The sequence below is a fragment of the Macaca nemestrina genome, chromosome X (genome assembly GCF_043159975.1).
Source record: "Macaca nemestrina isolate mMacNem1 chromosome X, mMacNem.hap1, whole genome shotgun sequence".
In the NCBI taxonomy this organism is placed as follows: domain Eukaryota; kingdom Metazoa; phylum Chordata; class Mammalia; order Primates; family Cercopithecidae; genus Macaca; species Macaca nemestrina.
In genome coordinates, this window is record NC_092145.1 from 72,050,880 (window position 1) to 72,073,100 (window position 22,221).

Consider the following 22,221-nt stretch of genomic DNA (forward strand, 5'->3'; position numbering starts at 1 on the left):
GACATATTGATTCTTTGAAAAGAAATTTAGAACTCATACCTAACAGTTAAACAATATGATCTGTATTGCCTGATATAAGAAAAAATCCAGACATAAGATGATTCTAGGTTTAGTACATTCAATGTCTCAGTAATACAAAATACCAAAGTTGTTGCTAATGTTTTTGTCTGTAACTCCAAGCATTTCAGATTGGGTGTAAATAGCAGAAGTTTAATTCAGCTACTATGAGTCTTAATTTGTTTGTTATTATATACCAAATGTTTTGACATATACTACCTTATTCAATACACACGAAATAGTTCTTATGTATTATAACAGATACTAATGACTGTATATCCAACAGAAATCCACTCCTCCCCTTCCTCCTTCTTAACAAGACACTATTTTTTACTTCTGTGGGACCTTTTTCTTTACAGCTTTGTATTTAAGATAAGTGGATGTTATTCCTAATCCAGAGAACGAGTGTCAACCAATGTTGGCAAGATAAGTGATGTAATTTTTCTGACCAGTGATTAGTTTTGTTACAGGCATGGGACTCATTTCTGATGAATGAGACCAGAGAGAAAGATTTTTGGAAAGCATTAGGAAAAACTTTACTTGATGGTTAAATAAAAAGAGAACAGATACATGCAAGAAACATCTACCTTTGTTTTTATTCTTCAGGGCTTTTTGATGTCTGAATCTGATCCCTGAAAGTGCTGCAGCTATCTTGCTCCCATGAAGACATCTAAATTGAAATGCTTGGAATGGCAGAAAGAAATCTTGGCAAGGACTTCAGTTTTTTGTGTCAATGAGCTATTGAATTAACTAAACTTAGAATAAACTTATGTCTGCATTTTTTGTTATGTCAGACAATACAGATCATATTGTTTAAGCTATTTGATTCTGGGGCTTCTGTTACTTTCAAGCAAAAAATATCTAAGCTGATCCAAGTATAAGTTTTTTTTTTTTTTTTTTTTTTTTTTTTAACAGGGTCTTGTTCTGTCTCCCAGGCTGGAGTGCAGTGGCACTATCTTGGCTCACTGCTGCAACCTCCACCTTCCAGGTTCAAGTGATTCTCATGCCTCAGCCTCTCAAGTAGCTGGGATTACAAGTGTGTTCAACCACATCCAGCTAATTTTTGTATTTTTTAGTAGAGACGGGGTTTTGCCACATTGGCCAGGCTGGTCTTGAAATGCTGGCCTCAAGTGATAGGACTGCCTCAGCCAAGTCCATTACAGGCATGAGCCACCTTGCCGGACTGATCTCAAACTCCTGACCTCAGTTGTCCACCTGCCTTGGCCTCCCGAAGTGCTGGGATTACAGGTGTGAGCCACTGCACCCGACCCTAGTTCAGTTTTAATTGATGCTACATTTCCCCTAATTGAATGAATGTGGTAGCATACTTAGCATTTCATTTTACTCCAAGAGTCTTTCAAGTGAATAAACAATATGTGAAAATGTGTTTTTGTATTCTCTGTACAAAACCAATATGTTATGTTACTTCCACTTCATCTTCCACACCCAGTCCTTAAGATCATTTTGGGCCAATGAAGGTATTTATGACTATGAGGCTATTAGATTCTCAATTAAAAAAAACACAAACTGTAACTTACATACATGCAACACTGGAGGTGAGGGGAAAAAAGTTTGAGTAAACAGTAATAACTGGTGTATCACAAAGACAAGTATAGGCCAATATAGAACAATGACAGGATGTTCTTAAAAGAATGATACAGAAAAAAAAAATAGGCTTATTAGATATTATATTAAAATATCTTAGCTAAACCTGTAAAATGAAGGAAAAAATAATCACTATCTAGATGAATAATTCAAAATGAGATTTTAAATTTAATATATAAAAATGTAAGGAAAGAAATCATACATAAAATTTGAAAAGTAAATCTTATTCAGTAAAATTTGATTATACTCTGGGGAAAATCATGTTGAACAAATAATACTTGATATTTTATAAAACTTAGGTTTTAATTTTGTCAAAGAATAAAAGTTTTAATTTTCTGATGTATTTAAAAGATTGTTGACGGTAAGACTATGTTAATTATACACTGTTCACAATAGCAAATACATGGAATAAACCTAAATGCCCATCAATGATAGAATGGATAAAGAAAATGTGGTACATATACACCATGGAATACTATGTAGCCATAGGAAAAAAAAAAACAAAAAACAAAAAATAAAAAGCAAAACAAAAAAACCCACAAGATTGGCCAGGTGCTGTGGCTCACGCCTGTAATTCCAGCACTTTTGGAGGCGGAGGCAGGCAGATCACCTGAAGTCGGGAGTTAGAGACCAGCCTGACCAACATGGAGAAACCCCGTCTCTACTAAAAATACAAAATTAGCCCGGCGTGGTGGTGCATGCCTGTAATCCCAGCTACTCGAGAGGTTGAGGCAGGACAATCGCTTGAACCTAGGAGGTGGACGTTGCAGTGAGCCAAGATCACACCATTGCACTTCAGGCTGGGCAACAAGAGCAAAACTCCATCTCAAAAAAAAAGAAAAGAAAAAGAAAAGAACACAAACAACAAGATCATGTCCTTTGCAGGAACATGGATGGATCTGGATGCCATTATCCTTAGCAAACTAACACAGGAACAGAAAACCAAACACCACATAGCCTTACTTATTAGTCAGAACCAAATAATGAGAACACATGGACACACAGAGAGGAACAACAGACATTGGGAACTATTGAGGGTGAAGGGTGAGAGGAGGGAGAGGATCAAGAAAAATAATTAATGGGCACTAAGCTTAATACCTGCTTGAAAACCAAGCATGGTGGCTTACGCCTGTAATCCCAGCACTTTGGGAGGCCAAGGCGGGCAGATCACAATGTCAGAAGTTTGAGACCAGCCTGGCCAACATGACAAAACCCCATCTCTACAAAAATAGAAAAATTAGCCGGGTGTGGTGGCCACCACCTGTAATCCCAGCTATTGGGGAGGCTGAGGCAGGAGAATTGCTTCAACCCAGGAGGTAGAAATTGCGGTAAGGCAAAATAGCACCACTGCACTCCAGCCTGGGCGACAGAGCAAGAATCCATCTCAAAAAATAAACAAACAAACAAAAAACCTGGGTGAAGAAATAATCTGAATAACAAACCCCATGATGCAAGATTACTTATTTAACAAACCTGCGCATGTACCCCTGAACTTAAAATACAAGTTAAAAAAAATAAAAATAAATTAGTAAAAGTCCATTACTTTTGGTGAAAAATAACATACCTCTGATACAGATGCTGTCAAGAATCTTTTCTTGCATTTTTCAGAAACCTTTACATGATGTTTACTTCCTGTGTGGTATTATCAATTTTTGCACCGCTTCCAGTAGTTACGGTTAAACTCTATTTATTTCCTGTTTCACTGTGGTTTGACTATTTAACTCTTTCATGTGTTCTTATGTGCACATTACTATTTTACAAAATAGGAATCCTGAAAATATTTACAGGACCTGAAATGATGTTTCGATAAACAGATTTTAATTAATATAAAAAATATTCTATGGATTTAGATTATTCATTGAAAATAGTGAAAATTACAACATAATGCATGGGGATTTGTGTCATGAAATTAATGTGTTTTATAATAACACTATTTTGTAAGATGTAATTTCATTACAGTATTTACCCATAATTTTTGAACTAGGTGATTGCAGTATATTGAAAAAATATGGTCACAATGTTTGCTAACTTATTTATCATGAGGTGAATCTAGTCTAAACTGCTAAAATGCAGAATCCTGAGTTAATATATGATTGGCTTTTTTGTTTGTTTGTTTGTTTGTTGTTCTTTTTTTTTTTTTTTTTTTGAGAAGGACTTTCACTCTTGTTGCCCAGGATGGAGTACAATGACCAGCTCACTGCAACCTCCAACTCCTGGGTTCAGGCAATTCTCCTGCCTCGGCCTCCCGAGTAGCTGGGATTATGGGCATGTGCCACCATGCCCAGCTAATTTTTGCATTTTTAGTAGAGACGGGTTTTTACCATGTTGGTCAGGCGGGTCTGAAACTCCTGACCTCAGGTGATCCAGCTGTCCCGGTCTCACAAGTGCTGGAATTACAGGGGTGAGCCACCACACCCGGCCAAAATAATTGCTCTCTTAAGCCAATAAGATTTTATTATACAAGAAAGGCTAACTAATATAATGGTTCATTGTATAATCTAAATATCTCTTGCAAGTTAGTCATGTTATTGACAACTCCAGTTACTACTATTTCAAGTGAAAAGAATTTCTCCAAATTGAAATTAATGAAAAACTAGTTAGAAATTACCATGACTTAAGACATGTTGTCATATTTAGCATTGCTGTAAACAGAACACAAATAATGTGAAAATCATTATTATGAAGACATCATTGATGATTTTGGTGAAATAAATGTAAGAAATATATATTTGATAAAATAAATATAACAAATGTATCAATTATTTATGTATTTATTTTGTTACTCATCAAAACATTCCTGGCCAGGCACGGTGGCTCACACCTGTAATCCCAGGACTTTGGGAGGCTGAGGCAGGCAGATCACGAGGTCAGATCAAGACCATCCTGGCTAACATGGTGAAACCCCGTCTCTACTACAAATACAAAAAATTAGCCAGGTGTGGTGGTGGGCGCCTGTAGTCCTGGCCACTCCGGAGGCTGAGGCAGGAGAATGGCATGAACCCCGGAGGCAGAGCTTGCAGTGAGCTTAGATCGCACCCCTGCACTCTAGCCTGGGCAACAGAGCAAGACTCTGTCTCAAAAAAAAAAAAAAAAAAAATTCTTGCCTAATCAGTAGAACACTTAGAACTGTACAATAATTGTTAAATTCTCTTATTTTTGGAATTTTTCCCAAACTCCACAAGTTTTAGGGAATAGTTTTTTGTTTGACTCCACTGCCATTGACTTATTTTCAACCCTCAATTATCTCTCACCTTCATTATGTTAATATTCTTCTAACAAGCTTTATATATTTTGACTATCATTTTATCAACACTACAGATATAGTTATGAAAAACTCTTCACATTTTATATCTTTGGAAGCAAACATTCAGAGGAATGTAGAGATTATTAAGAAGGAAATTCCGTTTAGTGTTGTAAAGCACAGATAGGTACTAGATTCTCAAGCATTAAGATAGGTTGTATAAAGTCACTGAATTAAGGTATTTTTGAAAAACCTTTGGCTTTCTGGTCACTTAGTTAAAAATGCTTGTGTCTTAAGATACAATTAGCTTCTGACCCATGTCAGGGAAGAAAGACAAGATGATGGAAATTTGTTGGTACCTGCTTTTGTTGGAACTTTATATCCTGCTACATTTGGGCAGGAATCTCAGTTCACTAGGAGTATCTGAAAAGGGTGTTTTTGCTTTTCAAAATGTCCTTACTTTTCCAAATCAAATTATACTATATGGTGGTTGTAGGAAATACATTTAGCATACAGGAAATGCAGGGTTTATGATTAATGCATTTATTATAATTGGAAAGTGCAATACTATAAAGTCCTCTGTAAAGCGTTTCAGATCTTTAAGAAAGTGTATCTGCATGTACACAGTGATGCAAACATATAATCCCTGATGTCTGTACTTTAATTGATATGCACTATATTGTGCTTTTTCAAACTCTGGATAGTAACTTCTTATTGCAGCATCTAGCAAGCAGCCTCCAATGCAACGGGTCTCTCTCTTTGTTCCCAGGTGGATTGGCAGGTCGAGAAATAACAGACACACACAAGATTGTGAAAGCTGGGTCTGGGGGGTGGTCACTGCCTTCTGGTCCCATGGTGCCGCCAATGCACTGGATACACCAGCATTTATTATTAAGTTTAGTGAGGGCAGGGGTAGGTTAGTGAGGGATTTAGGGTCATTTGATTATGAGGTGAGATGGTCACACGGGGATGAAGTAATTCTTTAACATAACATCTGTATGCAGAAGTACAGTATACAGAGATAAGAATTTACAATATAGTGTGTGCATCAGTAATTTCTAACAGAGACTTATAACAGAAACACAATCTTTCCATAACCTATGATTAGCAAGATATTAATCAGCAGTAACAGTTGCAGCAAAAGCTGGTTACAAACAATTCATAGAAACAGGACTTGAAGCTAGACAATCGGTTAGACCAGAAATTCTCAGAAGGGAGTATGCCTTAACCCTAAAGAGGCCTAGAAGAGCCGTGGCAAGATGAGGGCATTTATAGCCCTATCTTATCCATATGGACAGGCGCCCCCAATGCATCTATTTATAAGTTTTCCACAAGGGTCACATTCCATTCCCAGAACTATGAACATCTGCTTTTCTGGGATAGGAATCTTGGTGATGTGAAACCTCCCTGACTGCACATCCATTCATAGGCTTTCTGCAGGGGGAAGCACATCACGCACTGTTGGCTCATTCTGGCTGTCCAACCTGGCTTTGTCTTTACACAATCCCACGTGCAATTTTGTATTTGCAATAATCAGGAGCATTTCATCTTTTATTCTGAGCATTAGTTTCAGGGGGTATCCCTGCATGTCCTCCTTTTATCTGATTTAAATGAACCATAGCAATTATAACCTGGCGCTGATTATGATTGAAGAATATTTTTTCCAATTTTACACATGAACAGTAAACCAATAGTACAAATTATACACAAAATAAAATTAACGATAGTGGATCCTCCCAAAGATTTTACCCATTGAAAGGAGTTGAGATTAGATAACCCCATAGAGATACCATCTAAAACTTCAGCACTGGGTAAAGCAGTTAAGTGTGCTTGAGAGGCCTAAAAAATCTATTCTTTTAGCTTGTTTATGTCTAAATTTAAATTATCTTTCACTTCCTTGTAAATGGTGTTTTACTGATTCCCAATTGTGAACAGACTCATTACAATGAAATGAAGTTATACAAAAATCAGAAGTATTCCAATCACATGGCATTTGTAATCTATGTTCTAAATCATAATTCTATCTCCCATCCATGTAACAGTTTCTTAGATCATTAATTTGATTGGCCAATTTTTGATCAATACCTGACTGAGAATTCCACATCCAGTAGAATTTTTTTTGCCATTTATCCACAAAATGAACAGTTTGAACAGATTGATGTAATGCAACTCCAGCAGTAGCAGCAGTCACAGTCACAACAATCAAGCCCATAATTACTGCAATTAATGTAAAAATAAATTGTGTACTTCTTTTTAAGAATTTTTTGTAAAATATTGTTAATAACATGGATAGAAGGTGAAGATTTCCAAGGCCTATGTAAGGCTATGGGGAGCCAAATAACTTCTCTGCCTCTAACTATTAAAATACAATGATATTGATTAACGGATGAGTCAATACAAGTATAGGTAACAATCAAGACAGGTAATTATGTTGGTTTTTGACCTAATATGCATCTTTCCTACTAATAACATATATGGTGGTTTAACACAACTTTTAAGTGGTACAGTTTTGTTGGACTCCATATAGATAGTATATATATTTTGGGATGGTACACTTTTTTGTGAATGTGGAGTTGGGGGGAATAGGTTGTATGAGAGGTGGTAGGGCGACATTAGCAATGCCATGTTGGGTGCCAGATATTGCGGGATTTGGCCAGCAGCCTCCAATGCAACAGGGCTCTCTGTTTGTTCCCAGGTGGATTGACAGGTCGAGAAATAACAGACACAAGACAGTGAAAGCTGGGTCCAGGGGTGTCACTGCCTTCTGGTCCTGTGGTGCCACCAATGCACTGGATATAATAGCATTTATTATTAAGTTTAGTGAGGGTGGGGGGGTAGGTTAGTGAGGGTTTTAGGGTCATTTGATTATGAGGTGAGATGGTCACACGGGGATGAAGTAATTCTTTAACATAACATCTGTATGCAGAAGTACAGTATACAGAGATAAGAATTTACAATATAGTGTGTGCATCAGTAATTTCTAACAGAGCCTTATAACAGAAACACAGTCTTTCCATAACCTATGATTAGCAAGATATTAATCAGCAGTAACAGTTGCAGCAAAAGCTGGTTACAAACAATCCATAGAAACAGGACTTGAAGCTAGACAATCGGTTAGACCAGAAATTCTCAGAAGGGAGTATGCCTTAACCCTAAAGAGGCCTAGAAGAGCCGTGGCAAGATGAGGGCATTTATAGCCCTATCTTATCCATATGGACAGGCGCCCCCAATGCATCCGTTTACAGGCTCTCCACAAGGGTCTCATTCCATTCCCAGAGCTATGAACATCTGCTTTTCTGGGATAAGAATCTTGGTGATGTGAAACCTCCCTGACTGCACATCCGTTCATAGGCTGCCTTCAAGGGGAAGCAAATCACGTGCTGTTGGCTCATTCTGGCATTCCTACCTGGCATTGTCTTTACACAATCTTGCATGCAATTTTGTATTTGCAATAATCAGGAGCATTTCATCTTCTTTTCCATAGCAATAGTTTCAGGGGGTCTCACTACAACTTCTTCCATGTAAGACTATTTAGGGGGTGAGATTTGCTTATTCCAGAAAACGTTGTGCCCTGTACTTATAGGCAATGTCAAAGAAAATGTTATGCCTCAACTAATGACAATAATAAAAATAACATGAATTGAGTTACAACCTAAGGTTCAGAAATCTTAAGTGACTTATCCAAGGGTCACATAGCTAGAAAGCGATAGAGCAAGACCTTGAGTTCAAATCATTCTGAATCCAAAGTCCATGTTCCTAACCACAATAAATCCTAGTTTCTGATTTTAAGTATCTTTTGTGACCTGATAGATGAAGGAAATCTCTATAGACCTTAAAGAATTTTTCTGTCAATCAGCAATATTTGTAGAACATACACTATTAATAACACATAAGCTTGAATTTAACATGTTACCATCTAAAATAATTCTTTCTTGGGGGGGCGGAGCAAGATGGCCTAATAGGAACAGCTCCAGTCTCCAACTCCCAGCGCGAGCGACACAGAAGACCGGTGATTTCTGCATTTTCAACTGTGTACTGGGATCATCTCACTGGGGAGTGCTGGACGATCGGTGCTGGTCAGCTGCTGCAGCCCGACCAGCGAGAGCTGAAGCAGGGCGAGGCATTGCCTCACCTGGGAAGCGCAAGGGGGAAGGGAGTCCCTTTTCCTAGCCAGGGGAACTGAGACACACAACACTTGGAAAATCGGGTAACTCCCACCCCAATACTGCGCTTTAAGCCAACAGGCACACCAGGAGATCATAACCCACACCTGGCGGGGAGGGTCCCACACCCACGGAGCCTCCCTCATTGCTAGCACAGCAGTCTGTGATCTACCGGCACGGCAGCAGCGAGGCTGGGGGAGGGGCGCCCGCCATTGCTTAGGCTTAAGTAGGTAAACAAAGTTGCTGGGAAGCTTGAACTGGGTGGAGCTAACAGCAGCTCAAGGAAACCTGCCTGTCTCTGTAGACTCCACCTCTGGGGACAGGGCACAGTAAACTAAACAAACGCAGCAGACACTTCTGCAGACGCAAATGACTCTGTCTGACAGCTTTGAAGAGAGCAGTGGATCTCCCAACATGGAGGTTGAGATCTGAGAAGGGACAGACTCCCTGCTCAAGTGGGTCCCTGACCCCTGAGTAGCCTAACTGGGAGACATCCCCCACTAGGGGCAGTCTGACACCCCACACCTCACAGGGTGGAGTACCCCCCTGAAAGGAAGCTTCCAAAGCAACAATCAGACAGGTACACTCGCTGTTCAGCAATATTCTATCTTCTGCAGCCTCTGCTGCTGATACCCAGGCAAACAGGGTCTGGAGTGGACCTCAAGCAATCTCCAACAGACCTACAGCTGAGGGTCCTGACTGTTAGAAGGAAAACTATCAAACAGGAAGGACACCTACACCAAAACCCCATCAGTACATCACCATCATCAAAGACCAGAGGCAGATAAAACCACAAAGATGGGGAAAAAGCAGGGCAGAAAAGCTGGAAATTCGAAAAATAAGAGCGCATCTCCCCTGGCAAAGGAGCGCAGCTCATCGCCAGCAATGGATCAAAGCTGGACGGAGAATGACTTTGACGAGATGAGAGAAGAAGGCTTCAGTCCATCAAATTTCTCAGAGCTAAAAGAGGAATTACGTACCCAGCACAAAGAAACTAAAAATCTTGAAAAAAAAGTGGAAGAATTGATGGCTAGAGTAATTAATGCAGAGAAGGTCCTAAACGAAATGAAAGAGATGAAAACCATGACACGAGAAATACGTGACAAATGCACAAGCTTCAGTAACTGACTCGATCAACTGGAAGAAAGAGTATCAGTGATTGAGGATCAAATGAATGAAATGAAGTGAGAAGAGAAACCAAAAGAAAAAAGAAGAAAAAGAAATGAACAAAGCCTGCAAGAAGTATGGGATTATGTAAAAAGACCAAATCTACGTCTGATTGGGGTGCCTGAAAGTGAGGGGGAAAATGGAACCAAGTTGGAAAACACTCTTCAGGATATCATCCAGGAGAACTTCCCCAACTTAGTAGGCCAGGCCAACATTCAAATCCAGGAAATACAGAGAACGCCACAAAGATACTCCTCGAGAAGAGCAACTCCAAGACACATAATTGCCAGATTCACCAAAGCTGAAATGAAGGAAAAAATCTTAAGGGCAGCCAGAGAGAAAGGTCGGGTTACCCACAAAGGGAAGCCCATCAGACTAACAGCAGATCTCTCGGCAGAAACTCTACAAGCCAGAAGAGAGTGGGGGCCAATATTCAACATTCTTAAAGAAAAGAATTTTAAACCCAGAATTTCATATCCAGCCAAACTAAGTTTCATAAGTGAAGGAGAAATAAAATCTTTTACAGATAAGCAAATGCTTAGAGATTTTGTCACCACTAGGCCTGCCTTACAAGAGACCCTGAAGGAAGCACTAAACATGGAAAGGAACAACCGGTACCAGCCATTGCAAAACATGCCAAAATGTAAAGACCATCGAGGCTAGGAAGAAACTGCATCAACTAACGAGCAAAATAACCAGTTAATATCATAATGGCAGGATCAAGTTCACACATAACAATATTAACCTTAAATGCAAATGGACTAAATGCTCCAATTAAAAGACACAGACTGGCAAACTGGATAAAGAGTCAAGACCCATCAGTCTGCTGTATTCAGGAGACCCATCTCACACGCAGAGACATACATAGGCTCAAAATAAAGGGATGGAGGAAGATTTACCAAGCAAATGGAGAACAAAAAAAAGCAGGGGTTGCAAATACTAGTCTCTGATAAAACAGACTTTAAACCATCAAAGATCAAAAGAGACAAAGAAGGCCATTACATAATGGTAAAGAGATCAATTCAACAGGAAGAGCTAACTATCCTAAATATATATGCACCCAATACAGGAGCACCCAGATTCATCAAGCAAGTCCTTAGAGACTTACAAAGAGACTTAGACTCCCATACAATAATAATGGGAGACTTCAACACTCCACTGTCAACATTAGACAGATCAACGAGACAGAAAGTTAACAAGGATATCCAGGAATTGAACTCATCTCTGCAGCAAGCAGACCTAATAGACATCTATAGAACTCTCCACCCCAAATCAACAGAATATACATTCTTCTCAGCACCACATCGTACTTACTCCAAAATTGACCATGTAATTGGAAGTAAAGCACTCCTCAGCAAATGTACAAGGACAGAAATTATAACAAACTGTCTCTCAGACCACAGTGCAATCAAACTAGAACTCAGGACTAAGAAACTCAATCAAAACCGCTCAACTCCATGGGAACCGAACAACCTGCTCCTGAATGACTACTGGGTACATAATGAAATGAAGGCAGAAATAAAGATGTTCTTTGAAACCAATGAGAACAAAGATACAACATACCAGAATCTCTGGGACACATTTAAAGCAGTGTGTAGAGGGAAATTTATAGCACTAAATGCCCACAAGAGAAAGCAGGAAAGATCTAAAATTGACACTCTAACATCGCAATTAAAAGAACTAGAGAAGCAAGAGCAAACACATTCGAAAGCTAGCAGAAGGCAAGAAATAACTAAGATCAGAGCAGAACTGAAGGAGATAGAGACACAAAAAACTCTCCAAAAAAATCAATGAATCCAGGAGTTGGTTTTTTGAAAAGATCAACAAAATTGACAGACCACTAGCCAGACTAATAAAGAAGAAAAGAGAGAAGAATCAAATCGACGCAATAAAAAATGATAAAGGGGATATCACCACCGACCCCACAGAAATACAAACTACCATCAGAGAATACTATAAACACCTCTACGCAAATAAACTGGAAAATCTAGAAGAAATGGATAATTTCCTGAACACTTACACTCTTCCAAGACTAAACCAGGAAGAAGTTGAATCCCTGAATAGACCAATAGCAGGCTCTGAAATTGAGGCAATAATTAATAGCCTACCAACCAAAAAAAGTCCAGGAGCAGATGGATTCACAGCTGAATTCTACCAGAGGTACAAGGAGGAGTTGGTACCATTCCTTCTGAAACTATTCCAATCAATAGAAAAAGAGGGAATCCTCCCTAATTTTATGAGGCCAACATCATCCTGATACCAAAGCCTGGCAGAGACACAACAAAAAAAGAGAATTTTAGACCAATATCCCTGATGAACATCGATGCAAAAATCCTCAATAAAATACTGGCAAACCGGATTCAGCAACACATCAAAAAGCTTATCCACCATGATCAAGTGGGCTTCATCCCTGGGATGCAAGGCTGGTTCAACATTCGCAAATCAATAAACATAATCCAGCATATAAACAGAACCAAAGACAAGAACCACATGATTATCTCAATTGATGCAGAAAAGGCTTTTGACAAAATTCAACAGCCCTTCATGCTAAAAACGCTCAATAAATTCGGTATTGATGGAACGTACCTCAAAATAATAAGAGCTATTTATGACAAACCCACAGGCAATATCATACTGAATGGGCAAAAACTGGAAAAATTCCCTTTGAAAACTGGCACAAGACAGGGATGCCCTCTCTCACCACTCCTATTCAACATAGTGTTGGAAGTTCTGGCTAGGGCAATCAGGCAAGGGAAAGAAATCAAGGGTATTCAGTTAGGAAAAGAAGAAGTCAAACTGTCCCTGTTTGCAGATGACATGATTGTATATTTAGAAAACCCCATTGTCTCAGCCCAAAATCTCCTTAAGCTGATAAGCAACTTCAGCAAAGTCTCAGGATACAAAATTAATGTGCAAAAATCACAAGCATTCTTATACACCAGTAACAGACAAACAGAGAGCCAAATCAGGAATGAACTTCCATTCACAATTGCTTCAAAGAGAATCAAATACCTAGGAATCCAACTGACAAGGGATGTAAAGGACCTCTTCAAGGACAACTACAAACCACTGCTCAGTGAAATAAAAGAGGACACAAACAAATGGAAGAACATACCATGCTCATGGATAGGAAGAATCAATATCGTGAAAATGGCCATACTGCCCAAGGTAATTTCTAGATTCAATGCCATCCCCATCAAGCTACCAATGAGTTTCTTCACAGAATTGGAAAAAACTGCTTTAAAGTTCATATGGAACCAAAAAAGAGCCCGCATCTCCAAGACAATCCTAAGTCAAAAGAACAAAGCTGGAGGCATCACGCTACCTGACTTCAAAGTATACTACAAGGCTACAGTAACCAAAACAGCATGGTACTGGTACCAAAACAGAGATATAGACCAATGGAACAGAACAGAGTCCTCAGAAATAACACCACACATCTACAGCCATCTGATCTTTGACAAACCTGAGAGAAACAAGAAATGGGGAAAGGATTCCCTATTTAATAAATGGTGCTGGGAAAATTGGCTAGCCATAAGTAGAAAGCTGAAACTGGATCCTTTCCTTACTCCTTATACGAAAATTAATTCAAGATGGATTAGAGACTTAAATGTTAGACCTAATACCATAAAAATCCTAGAGGAAAACCTAGGTAGTACCATTCAGGACATAGGCATGGGCAAAGACTTCATGTCTAAAACACCAAAAGCAATGGCAGCAAAAGCCAAAATTGACAAATGGGATCTCATTAAACTAAAGAGCTTCTGCACAGCAAAAGAAACTACCATCAGAGTGAACAGGCAACCTACAGAATGGGAGAAAAATTTTGCAATCTACTCATCTGACAAAGGGCTAATATTCAGACCCTACAAAGAACTCAAACAAATTTACAAGAAAAAAACAAACAACCCCATCAAAAAGTGGGCAAAGGATATGAACAGACATTTCTCAAAAGAAGACATTCATACAGCCAACAGACACATGAAAAAATGCTCATCATCACTGGCCATCAGAGAAATGCAAATCAAAACCACAATGAGATACCATCTCACACCACTTTGAATGGCAATCATTAAAAAGTCAGGAAACAACAGGTGCTGGAGAGGATGTGGAGAAATAGGAACACTTTTACACTGTTGGTGGGATTGTAAACTAGTTCAACCATTATGGAAAACAATATGGCGATTCCTCAAGGATCTAGAACTAGATGTACCATATGACCCAGCCATCCCATTACTGGGTATATACCCAAAGGATTATAAATTATGCTGCTATAAAGACACATGCACACGTATGTTTATTGCAGCACTATTCACAATAGCAAAGACTTGGAATCAACCCAAATGTCCATCAGTGACAGACTGGATTAAGAAAATGTGGCACATATACACCATGGAATACTATGCAGCCATAAAAAAGGATGAGTTTGAGTCCTTTGTAGGGACTTGGATGCAGCTGGAATCCATCATTCTTAGCAAACTATCACAAGAACAGAAAACCAAACACCACATGTTCTCACTCATAGGTGGGAACTGAACAATGAGATCAGTTGGACTCAGGAAGGGGAACATCACACACAGGGGCCTATCATGGGGAGGGGGGAGGGGGGAGGAATTGCATTGGGAGTTATACCTGATGTAAATGACGAGTTGATGGGTGCAGCACACCAACATGGCACAAGTATACATATGTAACAAACCTGCACGTTATGCACATGTACCCTACAACTTAAAGTATAATAATAATAAATAAATTAAAAATAAAATAAAATAATTCTTCCTTCAAGTGGATATAGAACATAGTATCTTTCACTCTAAACAAAATAAGTTGCTGTGTCATTAACATTTCAGTGTGAAACAGTTAATCACATGCCTTTCAGATGCAGCTAGCATTTATTGGACATTTACTACATGGCAGGTACTGGGCTAGACATGTTAACTTCACAGCATTGAGGGAAAAATTATCAAATAACAATAGCTAACATCAATTGAGTGCATATTGTAAGTTTTAGAGATTTTGGAATTTAAGAATCTTTCATATATTTTCTTATTTAATCTTCTGAAAATCTCTGTGAGTTAGGTATTCCTAAGCAATAAATGAGGCAATGGATTATCAGAAAGATTCATAAACTTCTCTTAGGTCCCAAAAATAAGGTGTTGTGGGAACTTCATTTTAATCTAAAGATCACAGTCTTATTCCCTAAACCAGGGCTATGGATCAGCATTGATGTTTTTGTTCTGACTGAGTTTCTGTATGTGTACAGTGCAGCAATTTAAAGTAGTATTAATTCAGCAGCTTTTGTCCAGCCTTTCATGAAAAGGCTGTATGCATTATTTTCATTTGCTAGTCTTAATCTTTATTGTAAATGATAAGGCAAAATTGTACAGGTAATTTCCTGGTTTTATCATAATCCTAAAAGTGATGTCAAGCATAAAGAAAGAAATGTGTCTAATTTAATAATCTTCAAAAAAAGGGCTTTTAGAAGGACCACAGAGCATGCCAAAAAAATGCAGCATTCTTCAGATTCCTGAAATTGAGTCTCTTGTCTACCAGTTAGATTGCACTAAAATAGATTTGTATTCATCTGTTGAATGAAGTACTGAAATTTCCTGGGGAAATAAAGCTTCATCCCCCTTTTTCAAAGCCTATTGTTTCTGCAAATACATTGAGCATCCCTTAAGTAATTTCAGCCTCTCATTTATTTAATACATTACAGATGAATATCTGTTTAAGTCATTATGAGTCATTTCTGCCCACAAGGAAGCCCTTCAGAATTTAACAGGAAGAAATACATGCATGCTTCATGTAGCCTTAATTTAGTGTGAGGCCTCCGTAGTCTATCTCTGGAAAGCAGTTCTGTCAGCAGGATGAACTCTCTGCGGAAGTAACTTGGCTTGAACATAGCAGAAAACTCACTACCCAATCATTATTGTCCCTCAATCCTGCTACAACGTGCCACAACAAAAAAGAGAAATATTGAGTTAATGCAACTTTTAGTATGTTGCAGCAATATTTCTGACCATTCATGTACAACTACATGAATGTACAATTTTTTCCTTAAGCATTGGTTGTAAGAAGAATTTCTTTGTCTCCACATTCCATGTTAGTGATTCTGATGAAAGTTTACTTCGTCTACCATGTAGTTCCATGTTTCACAAATTTTATCTAAGTTTATCCTAAATAAATGACTGAATTAGGATTCATCCATCATGGATACATTTCTATAAATGATTTTCTAATCTTTTAAGAGGATAATGTATCTCTGAGATCTGAGTATGTTGGTTGGTTATGGTTTATTTAAAATTGTAGAATTTTTAAGATCGGTATTATAAAACAGCTAGAAGAAAACTTAGGGAATATATTTAAATAATCCTGAATTAATAAAAGTCTTTTTAAAGCAAAACACAAAATCTAAAAACCATTAAACTGAGATAGATACACATAACTTCTTTATAAAATTTATAATTATATACATTGAAACAGTACCATAAATAAAGACAAAATGCAAACAAGAAAGAGGGAACAAGATATAAATTACACTTCTGACAAGGCAATAATTTCCACACTATACAAAAAAGTTCTAAAAGTCAATAAGAAAAAGCTAAAAACCCTACAGAAAAATAGGCAGAGTACATGTATAGACAGTTTGTAGAAAAACATAAGTGGAATTTGAACATATGAACATGTGAAATGAGATGCAATATCACTAATAGAAACATATATACAGTAAGGGATATATTCCAAGACCCCCAACTGGATGCCTGAAATTGTGGACAGTACTAAACCCTATGAGGACAAGGCTCCGAAACTTTTTTTATCTTGCCCAAATTTCTTTCTAAGTGGTCTCGCGAGTCATGCCCTACAAACCATACATTCTCATCAGATGGGTTTTATTTAACCCTGTATATAATTACTTACTTTCCTATCTGACTCTGGCATAACAAGGAAGAAAATCAGAATATTTTACCCCAAAATATATTTCCTTGCCATACCTTGAAATTGCCCTGTAAAGTCTCTTATGGGAAAAATCCACATGCCTTCCTAAAATGTCTCATGCCTTCCTAAAATATATAAAACCAAGCTGTACCCCAACCACCTTGGGCACATGTTCTCAAGACCTCCTGAGGTCTGTGTCACAGGCCGTGGTCACTCATATCTGACTCAGAATAAATCTCTTAAAATATTTTACGGAGTTTGACTCTTTTCATCAACAATAATCTGGCACCCAAACACATGGAGCCTCGGAGAAGACTCAGGACCCTGAAGGAGTTGTGGAAACCAGAACTAAGGTAGGAGCAGGGGCCCATTGAAGCCCCACCGAGTTCGAGCCTCTCCTCCAGTGGAATGGGTAAGTATTCTTGAGCCCCGACCTCCCTTTGGTTGACAGTCCTTAATTTATTCTAAGCTGGTTTTTTTTGTTTGTTTGTTTTTCCTGGGAAAGTGTTGTTTAAGGATCCTAATTCAAGTTAGGAGATGCATTTCTAAAGAATCTTCTCAATTGCTTTTCTCTCAGAATTAGCTAGGAAAAAAGTGAAAACAGGGAGAACGACCCCCTTTCGAGCACTCCTTAGATTTTATGGCACCTCTACTTGAATATATGGCCTTTTGTGCACATTTTACACTAAGGAAAAAGACTCCTAAGGTCGACCTGCAAACTGTAGAGTTTCTGAGTTCTCTTTCTCTATTTTCTTTCCTTCCTGCTTTAAATCTGCTGGTACTTTTCTACTAAGATGAAAACCACTGTTCGGATCTAACAGTGTTTTTTACAAGCTGGCAAAGTTGTACTTGTCTCATGGCTAAAGTACCGAAGTAATAGCTATGAGAACTTTGTGCATATGTATGTATATGGGTGTATATATTTAAAGGCCTTTATAATAGACTTCTATAATTTTATGTTCAAATGGCAATTAAATCCGTTTTAATTTCCCTCTAGCACACCAGACTTTCTCCCCGTACCTTATGATGTAAATTTTGCTATCTGATCTTGTCTGAGTTGTTTCCTTTAATATGCAAATTTTGGGCTATTTAGCGAAGGACTGCCTAGGGTGATGCAACATGTTAGCAAGAATTTAAAAGTCTAAAATAGAAAAAAAAAAAAAAGGAAAAAGCAAGTATCTTATGAACGTATGAAATACTTCTATCAGCATGCCTAAATACATCTATATATTTATATGTGTGTACACAACATTTTCCTTTTTTGTTGTTTAATACGGAATTTTGGTCTTGTTGCCCAAGCTGGAGTGCAATGGCGCGATCTCGGCTCACTACTACCTCCACCTCCCGGGTTCAAGCGATTCTCCTGCCTCAGCCTCCTGAGTAGCTGGGATTAAAAGCATGTGTCACCTCTCCCCGCTAATTTTGTATTTTTAGTAGAGACGGTGTTTCTCCATGTTGTTCAGGCTGGTCTCGAACTCCTGACATCAGGTGATCCACGCACCTCGACCTCCCAAAATGCTGGGATTACAGGAGTGAGTCATCGCACCCAGCCCACAATATTTTCACGACTAAAAATACATGAAGAGCTCTAATTAATTGGCTTTGAAAAAAGAGCTTAAATCAGATACTTAAAAAAAAAAAAAAAAAAAAAAAAAAAAAAAAAAGGGGCCGGGCGTGGTGGCTCAAGCCTGTAATCTCAGCACTTTGGGAGGCCGAGACGGGCGGATCACAAGGTCAGGAGATCGAGACCATCCTGGCTAACACGGTGAAACCCTGTCTCTACTAAAAAATACAAAAAACTAACCGGACGATGTGGCGGGCGCCTGTAGTCCCAACTACTCGGGAGGCTGAGGCAGGAGAACGGCGTGAACCCGGGAGGCGGAGCTTGCAGTGAGCTGAGATCCGGCCACTGCGCTCCAGCCTGGGCGACAGAGAGAGACTCCGTCTCAAAAAAAAAAAAAAAAAAAAAAAAAAAAAAAAAAGACTAGTCAAATGTTTTTTCACGTTCACGTGACTTAAAATCTTTACTAAGTATGCTGGCTTTATTTTTATTTATTTTATTATTATTTTTTTTTTGAGACGGAGTCTCCCTCTGGAGCCCCGGCTGGAGTGCAGTCCCGGGATCTTGGCTCACCACAACCTCCGCCTCCCAAGTTCAAGCCACTCTCCTGCCTCAGCCTCCCAAGGAGCTGGGACTATGGGAGCCCGCCACCACGCCCGGCTAATTTTTGTATTTTTAGTAGAGACGGGGTTTCATCTTATTGGCCAGACTGGTCTCGAACTCCTGACCTTGTGATCCGTCCACCTCGGCCTCCCAAAGTGCTGAGATTACAGGCGTGAGCCACTGCGCCCAGCAAGCTGACTTCAAAATTATTGGTAAAATAATGATGTCTTTAGAATTGTTAGCATTTTGTTTCCATCTATTGATGTGTAGTTTCATGCTTATTCCTGCAAAATACTATAAGACTTGCCAAGATTTGCCATAAGGATTATAAAGTATAAAACCCAGTCCAAGATATAATAATCTTTGCTTGTATATGATTATGAAATATTGTTGGCATAAATAAAAACAGCTGAATACTGAGTTATTGTTATAAATACCCTTGAAACTAACCATAAGCTTTGTTACTTAAGTAAATATCTGATCTATAGCTATAAAAACGGTTAATAGAAAAATAACTTTAAATATTGGCTATCACAGGTTTTTTTTTTTTTTTGGTAAATAATCTAGGTAAACTTAAATTAATCAGGTAAATGTAATGGAATAAATGCTTGTAAACGAACTTGTCATAATTTAGGATCTAAGGTTATTAATTGATATTACGTATCTGGACAATTTCCAATTTAACAATTACAGGAAAGCATTTTTTTTAAATGTTCTTATTAAAAGTAAAATATCTTTGTCTAATTCAAGGCTTATTTAAGGGTTATGTATATAACAATATAAAGGAATCAGGAAATAAGAGATGTAAAGCAAGTTAAAGATATAAACATGTATTTTTGGTAAAAAAATTAAAAAAGTAAAAGGGAAAGTAATTTTATATAAGAAAAAAATCTTGCGTGGTAAATTTTTGTCCTAAAATAAAAATGACGGGGTTGTACAACAAAGAGAGATATTTAAGACAAAACAGTCTAAACACATTGTGAATGAACGATGTAAGTCATAATAAGGTTAGTAAAATAAATTTTTTAAAGGGGCTGTGTGATTCAGTTGGCTATAATTAAAAAGAGATAATAATGTTTCTAGAGATGGGTATTTAATATTAAAACATACAATAATACAAAGCCAAATAATTATTTAAAACAAAATTTTATTACAAATGTTGACTTATTTTGAATGTAAGACATTTTTAAATTTTTTAAATTCTATAATCTGTTTCTTTAACATTCTTCAAGTTGATATCTTAAAAATACCACTCTATCTTTTAAAAAGGCCTTGAACGGTGGTCCTTCACCTTTTTTTTTCTTTTTTTTTTCGCTTCTATGACTTTTACTAATTATCTAAAGTAAAAGAGAAAAATTGTTTTTGAAAACAGGCAAATAAAGTATCTTTTGAACATGCCTTTTATTCTGCATGCCTATTATATCGCTATCTTTCTATGCGTCATATAGAAGTGATATTTCACTACCCAACTACACGAAAGAGCTCTAATCAAGTAACTTAAAAAATGTAAGTGCTTATCAGATTGGTAATAGCTAGCTCAGATGCCTTTTAATTTACATAACCATGGTAATCTTTTAAAAAAATAAATTTGGTAAATTTAATCTTAAAACACTCTTCAGTAATTTAACATCTTAAAGTCATGATAAAACCTCAGTTTTTTTTTCCCCACTGGAAATTTGGGTTACTAAATGTTAAAAATAGTAGGAGCATAAAAATGCTTTCGGTAAAATTTTATAAAACCAAAAGATATCAATTTTCAAAGAAATGTAAGGTTTTTGGTTAAGACACTATTTTTATAATGAAGGAAATTCTACAGATAAAACTAAATTGATTTTAAAAACAAAACTCTGGCAATGAAAGTTAACTCTGAGCGCTGTGGTTACCAAGAAAATAGTTGATATGGGGGAAGGGCAAAACCGAGTAACTAGTTAAAACCAAAGCGTGTAATATAAAGAAATTGTTCCATTTGGTAGATTGGTGTAATTCAGCTTCTAAAAAACAAACAAACAAACAAAAAGTCTTTACTATAGTGAATTGTAGAAATAACCACTTTAAGGACAACATTTTTAATATTAAATGCTACAGAATTTAAGAGCATGTTTGGATTAATGTAGGACCCACAGCTCATTACTGAACAATCACTGAGTATATGTGATTCAAATGTACAGGGGGTTATTCCTGAAAAAGCAATCAGCCTAGTGGGCCAGATAATGCCATTGTAAAGTCTGTTTGCCCTAAAAAGGAGACTGCCCAACTCTCCCTATAAAATACCAACTGAAGTACCCCAGAAAAAGCTGTTAATATGTTTCTTATGCAAGCCATGTTGAAATAGCTTTATGATAACTGGGATATCCTCCCACCTAATGTGTCTATTACCCTGGTCATGGTAAATTTGGGGGGTTAAAGGGGCTGCTTTTACATGGGTGCCCCTCCCACAGAACCATAGGTCTGTTTAAAAGCCTTATCTAATATGCTGTCCCTCTTGGCTGCAAATCCCTGCTGGGAACCCAAACCCTTTTCACCAGAAAAGGTAAAATGGTCTGGGGGTAAAAAAAAAAAAAGGCTTCCTGAGACCAGAACATGAAAACATACAGATTAATAAAATTATAAAATGTAAGATATTTAAACAAGCTTTATGTAAGGTAGTTGTAACTCTTTTGTCTTATCAAAATGGGCACTATATCTAACTGAAGGGTGGTTTTCCCTTTCTAGCACTATAAAACTGAAGACGTGTAAATCTGTTTATGTAAATCTTCCACTGGATAGCCTTTTGTGTGAAGCATTTATCAGGGCTGATAGCAAAAACTGTAAATACTTTTCAATAACAACAACTGAGGTAGAGAAGTCCTACTTGATGGGGCATTTACTGCCTTACCGTGGAATTTTAA

General features: G+C 37.7%; 1 long non-coding RNA gene across 2 annotated transcripts in view; it reads right to left on the bottom strand.

The window, feature by feature from the left end:
* Positions 1–3,269, bottom strand: part of LOC105483635 (uncharacterized) — a 169,011-nt gene extending 165,742 nt beyond the window's left edge. For both annotated transcript variants that reach the window (XR_011618487.1, XR_011618486.1), the window contains exon 1: positions 3,227–3,269. This is a non-coding gene — a long non-coding RNA (uncharacterized lncRNA). The remainder of the gene's footprint in view (positions 1–3,226) is intronic.
* Positions 3,270–22,221: the final 18,952 nt, after the last annotated feature.